This window comes from Spodoptera frugiperda, chromosome 16, assembly GCF_023101765.2.
Source record: "Spodoptera frugiperda isolate SF20-4 chromosome 16, AGI-APGP_CSIRO_Sfru_2.0, whole genome shotgun sequence".
Taxonomy (NCBI): domain Eukaryota; kingdom Metazoa; phylum Arthropoda; class Insecta; order Lepidoptera; family Noctuidae; genus Spodoptera; species Spodoptera frugiperda.
In genome coordinates, this window is record NC_064227.1 from 5,099,704 (window position 1) to 5,114,780 (window position 15,077).

Genomic DNA, 15,077 nt, shown 5'->3' on the forward strand with positions numbered 1-15,077 from the left:
CAAAGATAATTACTATTTTCTACATTAAATTTTAGGTATAAACATATTATTAATTAATATGTCATTTTTTTTAATTTATTATTTGCGTTATATCACATAATCTACTAATCCTTAAGAAAAAAAGTGATGGAATATAAATTCTCAAAACTATTTTCTTGAATTAATTCGTCAAATTAAACAAGAAAAATATGAAAAAAATATGTGCGTATGTATCTTTAAACGTACTTTTCAAATATGATAAAATCGATGATTCAATGTAAATTCACTTATGCCTATTTTCCACTGAGGGTACGACATAATCTACATAACAAAAATTATTTCAAAACACGTTCACTTTCGCCGCTCCTATCGCCATCTCGCTCTTATGAAAGAAACAAATGCCCCATCTCGCTCACACCGCGCGTTTCAAAAATGTCCGACAAAAATTTGGGCGCGCAAAACACTCCGCATAGTTTTAAACGGAGATATGTCAGTTTTGTTTAAATTTTGTTAAAATTAATAACGAGTCGACGACCAAGCATTTTTGTTCGTCCACAACGCAAATTTAATTAGAAATATTTTCAGATTCAACATTTTTGCTTTTTTTTATTTTTAATCTGTTTTTATTTTTACTTTTTTTTCTGTCGTTGTCGAGCCGACGCCATGTTTTTGTTTTATTGGCGAAGGTTACATTGCTTTGTCAAAAATGTGTCGAATATTTTTAAGTCAATTTGAGTTGCGTTTGTTTGAGCGTATTTTTATTTTTGTAACAGGCCGCACATATTTTTGTTAAAAGCTCTCTCTATGTTCTTCTTAAAAATTTTCGCAGTTGAAGTTTTCATTATATTTTGTAACACAAATCATGAAAAAAGTACTTAGGTATAGTTAGCTATTATTCTATAGATTTTATTTATTTATTAAAGGGTATACCAAAAGCTTCTGTATAAAGAATATTAAGAACAGTAAAATACATGTCAGTTTTGAGCTTATATTGTCGCCAATTATAGGTTAACCAACAATTTAATACTAAGCTACTTAACACTAAAAAAAATATGCAATTTTAATAATAAAAATTAACAAATATTAATTAATCTTAACTTTCCGAAGTATTTTTAAATCATTCTTACATTATTTTATTTTTACATCCCAGACTAAGAATTCCTAAACGCAATACATGAAATCCTTTTTATTCCATATTTATGAAAATTTCGCACAAAAATCAATTATAAACATTTCAAAATCACACAATATCTAACAGCAATTCTTTGTAACGAAATCCCGACACAAGAAATCTGTCTTTTTACCTACCTTTACCTATTTTTTACCCTTTCATCAATTTTTTTTACCCAACACCCGGCCGTAACATGATTCCGCAGTTTTGTCAAAATATTACACTGTTATAAAATGTTTTTTTTTCGAAATTACCCCTTTTTCGGTGCGTTTCTTTTCGTCAAAGGGGTTGTGACTTGTGACATGAGGACATCTGATATTTTTTACGATCTAATCTTAGATAACTGTAGCGATGTAACGATAACTTTGTGGGAAGTTGCCTTTTTAAGGGAATTTCGTTTCGCTACACAATAACTCGGAGAAAGGTGCGGAAGTTGAGTTTGTTACTGTATATTTTTAATTTGATTCAATATAAAAAAGTAAATATTATTTTGTAAAAGGTACCTACATGGTATAACTTATAAACTAGAGTAATTTGTAACAAAACTAAACATATACCTACTCCTACTCATAGCAACTTAAATTAATACGTGTAATTGTGTATTTCTATACGTTTATTTCAGATACTGTCGACGCACGGCAAAATACTGAAGAAACCAGAATGAAGAAATGAGAACAAAAATTAAGGAAGTTCACTTACTGAAAGAATATAAAACATAGTTTAGAATCATCTAAGCAGAGAGAGTGATGAGCAATCACTACCTAAGTTGTTGTCTAGCATAGCAATTTGATACAAAAGATTATCTAGAAAGAAAGAATACAGAAGACAATAGAAAGAAGAAAACATTATCAGGAAATAATTACCTATTTTAAAGGAGCCTACTTTGCCTACAAGTATAACATAACCCAAGAAAAAGTACCTAATAGATATTTCTTTTAAGCCCCTTTTGACTAGCTATAAGTAGGTATATAAGACGTTTCATTTAATGCTTTTCAAGTTGAATTCAAAGTGCTGTGAAGTACTTTCTCGGAACAACAATCAAAGTACCAAGTTTGAAGTTATGATAAAGAACAGATCTTCAGCCTTAATATAAACTCAAGGCTAATCCGTATTCATAAACAACAAAATAAATGTCCGACTGAAGTATCTTCAGAAATTCTAAAAAGCCAAAAGACATGGCAACACAAATTATTTTAACATCCAAATATGGCAACCCTTTTTTCCATACTTTCCAAAGTCCGTTATTCTAATCCATATTTCGAATGCCTTCCATATTCGAACTGTTTCTAAATTCAAAAGAGCTAAATCCCTGTTCGGTGCGCGCCGCGTTCTAAATATAAAAAAGTTCTTTTTTGTCAAATATGGAAGGGTTAAGTTTAAAAACGTTCTATTTTCGAATTGTTAAAAAGTCCACATTGTATGGAATACGTCAAAACTTCATACATCGTGACGATAGTATATGTATGACTTTCAGATGTTCTTTTTAAAACCTATAAGAAAAAATGAGAATACTATTGAAGAGGTAAATACAAAGATTGTTTGTTAAAAATTGTATGCTTTTATGAAACATAAATGCACACCTACATCATTTTGTAAAGTCATTTATAGACTAGACTATTCTTCTTATAGAAATAGAGAGGCTAAATACTTAATGAGTAATTATCACAATCTCACTAAAATGTACGCTTGTCTGTTGCTTAATTAAACATAATTAATATTACAGACACGATCAAGTTTTCTCTTCGAATCTAACATGCAAAAGGAATTTCTCAAGGTTAGACACAACAATATCAATGAATGTCATCGAAGGTACTATGTGCCGAAGTTGTATAAAAAAAACATTCAAGTAATAAATTACTTTAATTAAATATAAGTACTTAATTAATACGAATTGATCTCCAATCAAAGCATATACTATGCCAACCTTATTCCTTTTTCAAATGATACCAAAGACACAGGAAGCGTAAGTTTTTTGTCACTTCCACATCTCGTCTGAACCGATTCATTCGTTCTGTCCCTTTTTTACATTCACATTTTTGAGAAGAGTGACAGAGACAGATATAGTTCATGGTTCTCAGGTGTGTTGACAATAACAGATGTACAGATGTACACAATTACAATTCTATTTAATTATTTTTTTCTGTTGCGTTTGTTAAAATGGACGTGGGCGTACGTTACTCAGCCTGGTCATAGAACAATCGTTCTTTTTTCGAAATGTCACGGCACACGTACCGTTACTTGCCGAAATTGTATTTGAATTGTTAATTTTTATTTGTAGGTGGCTTTTAATTTTTGTATTAAGTTACTTGGCGTATGTGTATGAGTTTCGGAATCATTGTCTATGGTATTCAAATTTTGTAAAGGAAGTTGTCAAGGTTCTTTAAGAGTTCTGAAATAAATTTTAAAATTATGCTCACTATTATGTTAGTTACGTATTTCTTGCAGTAATAAGGGACAAATCTTTCATTTAACCTCTCAATTCTAAACTCTTGTCTCTATTACGGATACACAAATACGACTAATTGCGCATCGGTAATAACAACTTTATCAACCTAAAAATGACTTCATAATGAAAAAGGATAAAGTACCGTAAAATCGAGTTTGTTTGACCCTGGTGGGTAATTTTGGCCCAAACCTTTAAACCAAAGAAAATCTAATATATACTTCGTTCTATATTCCTGTTGATTATAGGATTTGAATCAAACTTACCCTAGTGGATCAAAATAACCCGAACTTACCTAGTAGTTTGTTTCAGAACACCAGAATTTTAGACTAGAAAACTCAATTATACTTTCTGCATCCCATGAATCGAACCCAAACTACCTTTACAGTAACAACAGCGTAATAGGTACATAACATACGTAACAACACCACCATCCACGTAGTACATAATAAAAAAGTCATCGCCCTGTATCTAGGATTGGATCAATGTCTAGATGATGAAAGACCTAACGTCCTAGGCTGCCTAGTGCCTAGGCATGACTAATACCTACCTAGTTACCTAGATACATAATTCACTCAGTACTCTTCGAGTTTAAGTAACCTTTTCTAACATTTTTTTTTATGTACTGTGTGAATACATAGTTTAAAATGATGGTGCCTATTTAAATCAAGGTGATGGTTGATCCTGATCCTGAACATTTTTTGCGATATTGAGTTATATTCGGTATTATATATGCGATATTCGGAATCATATATTTTTTCCATGAAATGATCCATGAAAAAGAAAATGTCGCTTAGTTTCAATTAGCCTTTCAACAGTCTAATGGATGTTTTTGAAAAATTCTCAGTAGTCGGATGGAGCCAGAATTTGGTGCCTGGTGGTCGAAAATAGGCTCGCTCTATATGAGATAGGACTAGTATGTAACTGGTGAAGTAGCCATATAATTATATAGGTAATCTGTCTCTATAATCTTTTACTGAGAATTTTGAATACCCAAAACTCCTCGACCAAATCTAATTGTATTTTAAAGTTAATTTTAAAGATCGCCCTAAGAAAACAGCTCCGTGTACCATCCACTCTACCACTCCTTAATTCTATTTAACAGCTCGATCGAACAAAACCGCAGCTTGCCCCCGTAAACTATAAAATACAAAAATCATTTCAAACCAGACCGTGTGCTCCGATTTTTAAAACCCTTAACAAAGAACACGAAACACAATATCTCATTATATCGAGAAAAAAATATAATCAACGAGAAAAATACGAGATTTAACCCAAAAAAATGCACCCTACGTCAAAGGGTTACAGAGCGAGACAGCAACACTTTGTACGGAGCCAAAAAGAGATAGCGATACCTCTCAACCCTTTCGCTGCACCTGGACGGTATTTTTTGTCCGTGTTTTTGTGTTGAAATTTAAAAAAGTGCAAAATTTCCTTTTGTTGACGGGTCAATATTGATTTTTGGGGTTCAAATATAGAGTTTGCGCAATAATAGTTCGTTATCTAGCACGGACTAAATGAGGCCATTACTTTCTTATGACAATGGATGACATTTGACATTATCTGTGTCAAAAGGGTAATAGCAGAAATCAGAGCAATAAAATATCTACAGTGACAGTCAGTAAGTACTTAATGATCATAGTTTTTTCATGGCATTTTAAGCATATATATATATATATATTGAATATATATATATATATATTGTATATATATATATATATATATATATATATATATATATATATATATATATTGTACATTCCTTAATATAATGACACAATAGTCTATATCTTTATATATGCAGGTATATAAAAATCAATTGCTGTTCGTTAGTCTCGCTAAAACTCGAGAACGGCTGGACCGATTTGGCAAATTTTGGTCTTGAATTTAATTTGGAAGGTTTAAAAGGTGAGAAAATAATCTTTGAAGCGGTACGAAGAGTACCGGGTCAGCTAGTATATCCTAATTATTTAAAACCTAATTAAAAGATTTTGTGCTACTAAGGAGCATTTTGTAATCTAAAAGTGTTCAATCTTACTTAATTCAAAAAGCCCAGAATTTAATTGACATTCATTCAGAAAATAAACAAAGTTCTTTAAAAAGCTATATAAACAATCTCTGCCCACATCGTCAAGGATAAAACAGCATGATTATGTACAAATATTGCTTATACACACCCACACATTAAAATTACAAAAGAACATACCTAGAAAAAGATACCTATCTTTTCAAATTGAACTAGGTACGTAGCTAAAATCTAAAGATTGCAAAGATACATATTATTATGGTCTATGGCCTAGCCGGGACCATAAATATTGTAGTAGGTCTTATTATTAATACTAAACTTACAAGTTGTGTGGGTAGATTGACAGGTTAGTTTTTTTTGTATTATCTGTGGATTTAATGGTAATTTACCAATGACGTTAGTAACTCATCGATTCACTGAATTGTACAGATTATTACTTTGGATACATTTTATGAGAAAGTCTCGTTTTTTACGGAAGTCTTTAGCATTAATGGTAATGCCGAAAAATCTCTTAGAAATCTCATACCTATTAATAGGTTATTTTACATTTGGAAAGTCAATAATGATGTACTAATAAGATTATCTCTAACATCAACTAGTAACTTTAAAAACCATATTTAAAATAACAATCGTCCAGAAATAACAAAATCACAATCAACAAAATCTTACAAAATAACAATGCAAGCACAAAATCATTACCAATGTAATATTATAAAGAAACTCATGCGCAGCGCCACACCACGGCGACCGGAGATAAAAATATAAATTAAAACGTCTCAATGCAATACGAACCGAAACGAACGAGTAGATAGTCAGTTTAATACAAAAACAGAGATGAGAGAACCATTTAAAAAGGCAAAGTTTTTAAAAAATCAAAAAAGCAACACAATCAAATGAGGGATGCTTGAAAACGGGTATAAAACGAGAAACAAAAACGAGTATGGCGGATTGTTTTTAATTATCGAGTATCGGCATAAATCGATGCACGTCGCCGCGGGCCCGCCGCCGCGCTGCGCTCGCGCATCCCACGAGTAGACCTCGCGAAACTTTTACATTGTTGTGTTTTCTAATCGTATCTTGTTATTTTGTTACTGAAAATTTATGAAATGAAACTTGTATTTGTGATTAAAGCAAACGATTTAAATTACTTAAGGTAGTTTGGTACTATAAACTGATTTTTATGTTTCGGTGGTCTAGTAAATGTAACAGCTGAAAGTATTAACTTATTAGCAGTGTTTTGATAACTGACTCAAATGCTGATGTTCAGAAATATTTTTATTTGCAGCTGTAAGTCTTACTGGATTTTAAATGCTTATTTTGAGGGAGAAAAATTACCCAATGACTTCTCCCACCTTGGGCAAGGTGAGAGGGAGAGTCTGACTCTTACTGACCGAATGCCATCCCGTTCCTACTCCTGCTTTTCGAGCCGGAGCCCCGGTAACCCGTAAGGCAGTCCGCAGCTCCGGAGGACTTCAATCGCTAGAGGCGCCATCTAGACAGCGCAAAAACCGACATCTTCCGCAGAACTTTGAAAAGAAACATTCTATGTAACTGATTACATTTAAAATAGGTCACATTACAATATCTGAAGATTTTAAAGGTAACGCGATTAGTCACTCTGTCTACAAATAAACTAGACTAGCTTGTGACGATAGATTCATTGCGTTATACGCCCAATTAATAACTTCGCAACTCTGTAATGACTAATAAACATAATAAATAATTATCTATAGCATAATTCATAACGAAACTGATAAATCTAATATAACTTGGTTAAGTATATCTAATATTATTAGTCTATCCCTTCAAATCTTTTGTAATAAGAGGTAATGTCATAATACTAGCGATTTTTATGAGAAAGGAGTCAAATATATTAAGTTATTTCCACTTTTTTATCGTATAAGCCAGTAAATGAGCAGATGGATCACCTGATGGTAAGCAATCACCGCCGCCCATGGACACCCGAAATACCAGATGCGTTAAAAGTGCGTCGCTGGCTTTTGAGGGGTTAGGAATTTAATGGTTGATGGGGAATCAAGGATGGAGAAGATTGGGAACGGGGGTTTATTAGGCGTCCGGTAACCTCACTCGCACAACGAAACACAACGCAAGCGTTATTTCACGTCTGTGAGGCCGTAGTGATCCCACGGCCTCACTGGAAACCGACGTGCCGAAAACTACATATATTATTAGGTTTGGTAAAACATCTATCAAGTCTATAAGAAATCAAGAAAGTATAACAATCATCTATGAGTGTCGATTATAAAATTTTTAGATTCAGTGAATCCCTAAAAAACAAAAACAATGCAACAGTGCTCTCAATCCCAAGGATTAACTGAGTATCAATCTCAGAATACTCATTACAATATTTTTGATTGTATTATCATTTTGATTTGATTTAATTTGGAATACATTACACTTCATCAATCAATTAAAAGTTAACTCAACTCAAGCATTATTCAAAAATATTTTATACCGAACGTCGACTCGATAGAATCCTGCGCAGGTTTCATAAAATTCATATGTATGGGTGAAGGCAGTGCGATCGTACCGACACATGTACATTTTACCTATATATCTAAGAACATTGTTTTGTGTGTCCGTCCGTGTAGCTTTGTCATTGCCCCCGATGGTAGGATTTTAGATTGCTTTTAGTTAAATGTTTAATTTTGAACTCTTATGTTATGTTTTTGTTTAATTAGGTGTAGTTGTAATAATATATTTATAAAATATATATGATTTACTTCATTATATCCCCTTTTTTGACGGGGTAAAATCATCTAATGACTTCTCTCACCTTGGGTGAGGCGAGAGGAAGTATCAGACTCTTACTGACTAAAAACCATCCCGTTCCTTCTCCTGCTTTGAGCCGGAGCCCCGGTAACCTTTTACGTTGTCCGCAACTCCCGAAGTTTCAGTCCATTTGGAGAACAAAACGTCAATTATTAAAAAAAAATAGTATATTTCATTAACATCGTTTATTTTATGTGAAAGAATACGTGTCTAATGTTTTAAAATAATCTACAAGACGGAGATTTATTTAAAAATTAGTCATCTACCTTATTATTATAATTACGCTTCAGCCCATAAGACTCGGTTTTTGGCAACCCCATCCATGCCTTCGATAGCTCAGTTGGTAGAGCGGTGGACTGTAGAGGTATACGATTGTAATCCATAGGTCGCTGGTTCAAATCCGGCTCGAAGGAGACTTTTTGTCGATGATTTATGTTATATTAATCTGAATAAAAAATGTTAAGACAAGTAAATAGAAAGTTTAATAAAAAATAATAGTATAAATTGAACAAAAGTAAAAATTTTCAAAAGTTGATTTTATTCCGAGACCACGGTGGGCTTAGAGTAATTTTCCACCGGAGATATGATATTGCTATGCTACGTTGCTGTGGATTCGTTTGGCTTCCACCAATCATATTCATTTATACATATAGCTTAGGATTGTTGATGCGTGCTATGGATGGCTTCCCTATCATCAATATTTGTGGCAAAAGCACCCTTACTCTTGAATCCAATTCCGATCGATCAACATTGATATTGTGAAATTTCGTACTATTGAGTTGCAACACTAGCGCCCATTGCATCCGTATTGCGTGGATATTGAATGAACTAAATGGTATTGAGTTTGGCTTTATATTCCGTACTACAGAATAATAAGTAAATCCGTACTCTGAATTTAATAGCTACGATTGGGGTTGTATAGTTTTGACATTCAATAATTATTGAGATTTTATTGAAATTAAATTGCATTGACATTGAGATTGGTTTCAAGAGTAAGCGCCCGGATAAACGAAGTGTGAAAACCAAGTCAATAGCTTAAGATTTTTTTTAAGGGAGGAAATCATCTAATGACTTCTTTCGCCATGGGCAAGGCGAGAGAGAGTGTTAGACTCTTACTTACTAAAAACCACCCCGTTCCTACTCCAGCTTTTCGAGCCGGAGCCCCGGTAAACCCGCTAGGCAGTCCGCAGCTCCGGATAATAGTTAAAGATAAATAAATATTTATCTATGCTAGTTCATAATACTAATGTTTGACATCTATACTGTATCTCAACTTAAAGCAGTCAAACAAAAAGTAAACATTGATAAACAAAATACAACTACAGCATAATACAATAATTTAACAAAATTACCAAAATTAGACCCCACTCGTGAATTACAAAGTTCCTCGTACTCTACACCACACGGACCTCAAAATCCTTATCTTCTAAGGTCCCACGAACCTCATAACCGAACACTTTCTCAAAAGAGGTACAATAAAACAAAAAACAAAAAAATCAAGAGATTCCTTACTTTGTACCCTTTTCAAATACACGCGAGAGACGGATTTTTCGTAGGTTTTTTGAAAAATGATCAATGACAGGTCTTACAATGATGGAATCGGACTCTTTGGGTTTTTTTTTCGAAATTCTCAACCTTTTTTTTTCGAAACGCCCCTTTGAATTTAGAGACAATAGGGAGAGGTCAATGAACTAAGATTATATTTTTTTTTTATGAAGAAAGACCCCTGAGGTATATGTTTATTGTTGTGTTAGGTCCGCGCCCCGGCGACGCTTGCCTTTTAGTTCGATTTCTTTAATTGTTGGTTCCAATTCAATTTTAATTGTGTTAGGGGAAATATTTCTATTAATTACACGTTTGATTTCGTGACAATAGCGTTAGTTATTGGATTAAAATTAATATTTTGGTGCGAGAAGAGACCTTTGGTCAGCAGTGGCCACTTATAGGCTGTTGATGTGATGTGATGTGAAATAGTATCCAAAAATTATATTGTAAGTACTTTGGCACATTAATGTGTGTTTTCTTCATCATAATTTCATCTGAAGACTTAAACCTATTTGTATGACATATCTACGCTGCTGTCACCACAAGGTGACAAGGTGGACAACAAGGTGGTATCCCCCTCAAAAAAAGCAAAGAATACATTTATTACCACTCTTAATTTTTCCATTGGTTTCAGAAGAACCGTCAAAATATTTTAGAAACATACAAACAGACTGACAAACTCTTTTTCGCATTAAATATACATATTAGTTAGGTTTGTTCATTTGCAACGAATCGGTTATTAGCGATTTATGATAATTGCCATGGTGATATTCTTGTTTAATGCGATGCGCCTGCGCCAGTACAATATAGAGCAATTTTTAGAATGCATATATAAACTAATGTCACAACATGAGACATTTTAATTGTGTTTCGTTAAGGACCTATGAGCATTGAGTTTCTGGTTCCTTGAGGGTCAGCAAAATATCATTGGAGTAAGCCCCCCCTCCCCTCCTTCCCCATGATGTCTTAGATGTTTCGTTTTATCTAATATAATAAACTATGATTCGTATTATCTAAGTATTATTCTCTTATATGACGAAATAAAAAAAAATAGGTAGGGGAAGTCAGCTCAAAGCGGCCATAGGAGGCAAAGCGGCCACTCTTAATTTTTCGGTTATTTGAAATGATAGCGCAACGTTGCCTTTCTGTACGTATAACCAAACCTCCCGCCCCGCGCCAGTCACTCATTTTCAAGCGGTGAGAATGAACCCGTGGTTCTAGTAACGACAAATATTTTTTTATGCGTTTTGTTAAAATAATACGAGGTAAGTTCAACCTGTTTTGGTCAAAACTATTTATATTAAAATGCTTTTATTGCACGTTTAACGTTACTTATCTATTTTGCCTTTTTTGTGTGGTATTTGCTTCGAAATATAGTAAATAATGTGAGTGAAAATATTTTTTTAAATAAAATGGTTGAAAAAGGCAAAGCGGCTCGGGCAAAGCGGCCAACTGACCGCTTTGCCCTTACTTTCATATTATCGCTGCATAGATATAATTCTTATTTATTTTGTTTAGATGGTCAATAACTACAAGAGAAAAACAGCGCAGGCTTCTTGGGACGGAGGAAACGCCCGGGTGTCATCACTGTGAGGACCGCCCGGAGGACACGGTAGAACATACGGTGGCGGTGTGCCCTGGGTGGGCTGAGCACCGCCAAGTCCTCAGGGACCTCTCGCGCCCAGCACTGGTTCAGGCCATGGTGCGGAGCGAGAGGGACTGGGATGCCGTCTCCTCGTTCTGCGAAGCAGTCATGCTAGCTAAGGAGGAGGCGGGGCGCGTGAGAGAACAAACCTCCTCACGCCCAGCCGTCGCGAGAGACACTCCGGGCGTCGGGGATCGCGGGACAATCTCCGGCCACCGTAAGTGCGGGCCTGCGGACGGCGAGCAAGGGTAGCTCACCGCCCGAACAGAACCAGACCGAGTTCCGCGCGCGCCTCAAAGAGCCATCAGACCACCACAGATGGGGCCCAGTAGGGCTGATGCCTGGTCCGGAGCTGCGGACTACCTAGCGGGTTTACCGGGGCTCCGGCTCGAAAAGCAGGAGAAGGAACGGGGTGGTTTTAGTCAGTAAGAGTCTGACACTCCCTTTCGCCTCGCCCAAGGCGGGAGAAATCATTGGATGATTTTACCCCCTCAAAAAAAAAAAAAAATTAAAAAAAGGCTTCTTGGGACGAAGCTAGGTATAGGTAAAAACTTGTAGATTATGCATAGAAGATATTAAGACTTAAAATAATAGAAGTAAGTAAAACTTACATTATTATTGATTGAGATTGCAAATAAAATTATGACTGACTGTGATTAAAATAAGTAAAATGTTGTTGATTTTTTTTTATGTGAATTATATGTGTTGATTTTTGATTTTGCATTTTTATTTTGTCAATCACGGTATTTTCCAACAAAAAACAATTCATTGCTTGAAAACTTTTGGGGTGGCCACGTTGCCCTTACCCCCGTGGCCGCTTTGGGCGACCACTCGGGCAAAGCGGTTTTATGACAAGTTTTCGTAATCTGCAAATCATATGATTATTATTCAACTTACGCAAATTTCAATTGGCCATTCCAAAAATTCGATAAATTCTCGACTAGCTAGTATAAAATTCTCTTTAAAAATCTTTCGTTCAATGGCTTTTTTTTAAACTCAAAGTTAAGGTGGCCGCTTTGAGCTGACTTCCCCTACGTGTCTAATACTTTTTCCTTTTTCCCTTGTCTAATTGACGGGCTAAATATATTTTTAATTTTCCTACCCCGTCATCATCCCTATTGTGATGCGTTTGGTGTTGCAAGTATACTAAAACTACAGTGTCCACTTATATACAAAACTGTCAAAAGCTTGACTATGTAACTACAAAAAAGTGATAGTATAATAAAAAAAAAACAACATTAAGACCAACTCCACACATAAGACAGTTCGCGACCACCTATAATATAAGTAACGACTAATAAGTCGCGATTAGAAACGAGAACACCACGAGAACATATGACAATCTACGACTTAGATGCGACCGGCCGCGACGGAATACCGATTCATTGCGATCCTCGATCGTTCGTTTCGGTTAATTTGCGCCGGAGTCGAACTCAGATCGTTTTTTATCCGGCGGGCGTGCGTCTTATGATATAGGATTCGGATAACACCTAAGGCTAAGCGCGCACCGACGATTAAACGGTCCACAGTTTACGATTGATATTAATTTAAATTGTATTGTTTCTGTTATTAACTTACGTCTTTCGATTATTTAATCGTTTTCATGTTTCAGTAATATTATTATGTTTTGTAATTGCGTGTAGTTAAATGTCTTTGTGTTTTACGACGCTGTTTGTTTCTTGGGCGCAATTAGATAGTTTTGCTGTTGTTATTATTCGTTTGTGTGTAAGACTCGTTGCTTCATTGGTTGAAATCTTGCAAGGGATTCTGTATGCTTAGTAATGAGTTTGCTTTATGTTTAAAGTAATTGAAACGAGAGCGCGTTGGGTGCTCTAATTAGTTTATTAGAGATTAAGAGTACTGGGTTAAATTCGGCTATCGACATATTTTTGGCAGATTTTTTAAATATTTTCATTGACTTAAGTAGGTACTTATGTATACTTTTAAGTCCTTTGTTATAAGAAGTAAATGACATAAGTATTCTATCTTTAACCTAGTCCAGAAATCGAATTCAGAATGTCTGATCTTAGTTTGTGATATGTAAAGACATCTATCGGTAATTGTTACAAAGTAATAGTGTAAGTAGGTCTGACTAAACTTTTGCTATTACAAAATATAGAATGATATTATGATGAAGGAATAACAAACATTTTATCCAAATAGGTAAGTATATAATTATCTATATTTTCCATTTTTCCACACTCTACCTATAGGTACCTACGAGAATCGAACGCGTGAATACTAGAGCAGTCTTTAAGCAATTTAAACATAAAATTACGTAGCCATCTTTCCAGTTCCGGTTACAACAGCAATTATTTCCAGATCTAGACTAAAAAACAGACAAAAGTCTAAAATTCTAGATTCACAGAAATGATTTACAGCAATTTAAATTCCAAATATATCAATAACTTTTATCTACTGATGTTTGTATAAAAACAAACTTATTAAATGCGGTTCCTAAACTAATATCTTCTTTAATTTCTTAAGGTTTTGAGTAAAATCAACCGCAAAATTAACTTTGTTGCAGTTAAATTGTTGCAATGAGTACAATTTTTTTGTTGAGCGTGTTCATTGGATTTTAGGTCTTATTTCCTTAAAGGTATGGTTCATTAGAATGGTATAAGATTAAGTGGTAAGTAGTAGATGGCTCGCAGTGAATAAGAATCTTTGAAACGAATTCGCTCGTGTAGTTATAATGTAACTGAGTATTGCAACTGGTTGCTCATCGGTTGCTAGGTCGTTGCTGGATTGAGGTGGAGATTATTTTGTTTGATATTTTCTTATTTTTTTTTTTTTTATCTCTGAGGAATTGTTTAGTCTGATACCTGTCGCGTCTTTTCGCTATCGACCTACACGACAGCACTTCTATCCCCATCATATAGATAGTTGGAAGGTCACAACTTTCTACCTCGCACAGCAAAACTGTGGAATGAGCTGTCGTCGGCGGTATTTCCGAACCGATACGACTTTCAAACCTTCAAGAAAAGAGCGTATTCTTACTACACATTTGACAGAAATCGGGCAACAATGATATCTAATAAATTAATTTGGAGCTGTGATTTTAAAAGTCCTCTCTAGGGATTGTGGTGAAGGTCAACGTTGTTTAGTGAGTTTCAACTGCTGAAAACGAAGTATTTTAGCTACATATGGAGATGGGGCCTAGTAGGGCTAATGCCTGATCCGGAGCTGCCGACTGGTAACCCGTTGCTAGGGGTCCGGCTCAAAAAGCAGGAGTAGGAACGGGGTGGTTTTTAGTTAGTACGAGTCTGACAACCTCTCGCTTCAAGGCAGGAGAAGACATTGGATGATTTTCCCCCTTAAAAAAACCAAACTATGTGGGTATTAAATCAGAAACTTTCTGCCCGGTAAATAGGTATACATTTACACATCTAAAGAAAACAAAATACTTTACTATAAAGTATTAAAACTGAAAATCCTAAAACCACAACAGACAACAAACAATCGCACGACGGTC

General features: G+C 34.8%; 1 non-coding gene across 1 annotated transcript; it reads left to right on the forward strand.

The window, feature by feature from the left end:
* The first annotated feature begins 8,737 nt into the window (after positions 1–8,737).
* On the forward strand, positions 8,738–8,825 carry Trnay-gua (transfer RNA tyrosine (anticodon GUA)). Its single transcript is given in 2 exon segments — positions 8,738–8,774; positions 8,790–8,825. It is a non-coding gene; the product is annotated as a tRNA-Tyr (tRNA).
* Positions 8,826–15,077: the final 6,252 nt, after the last annotated feature.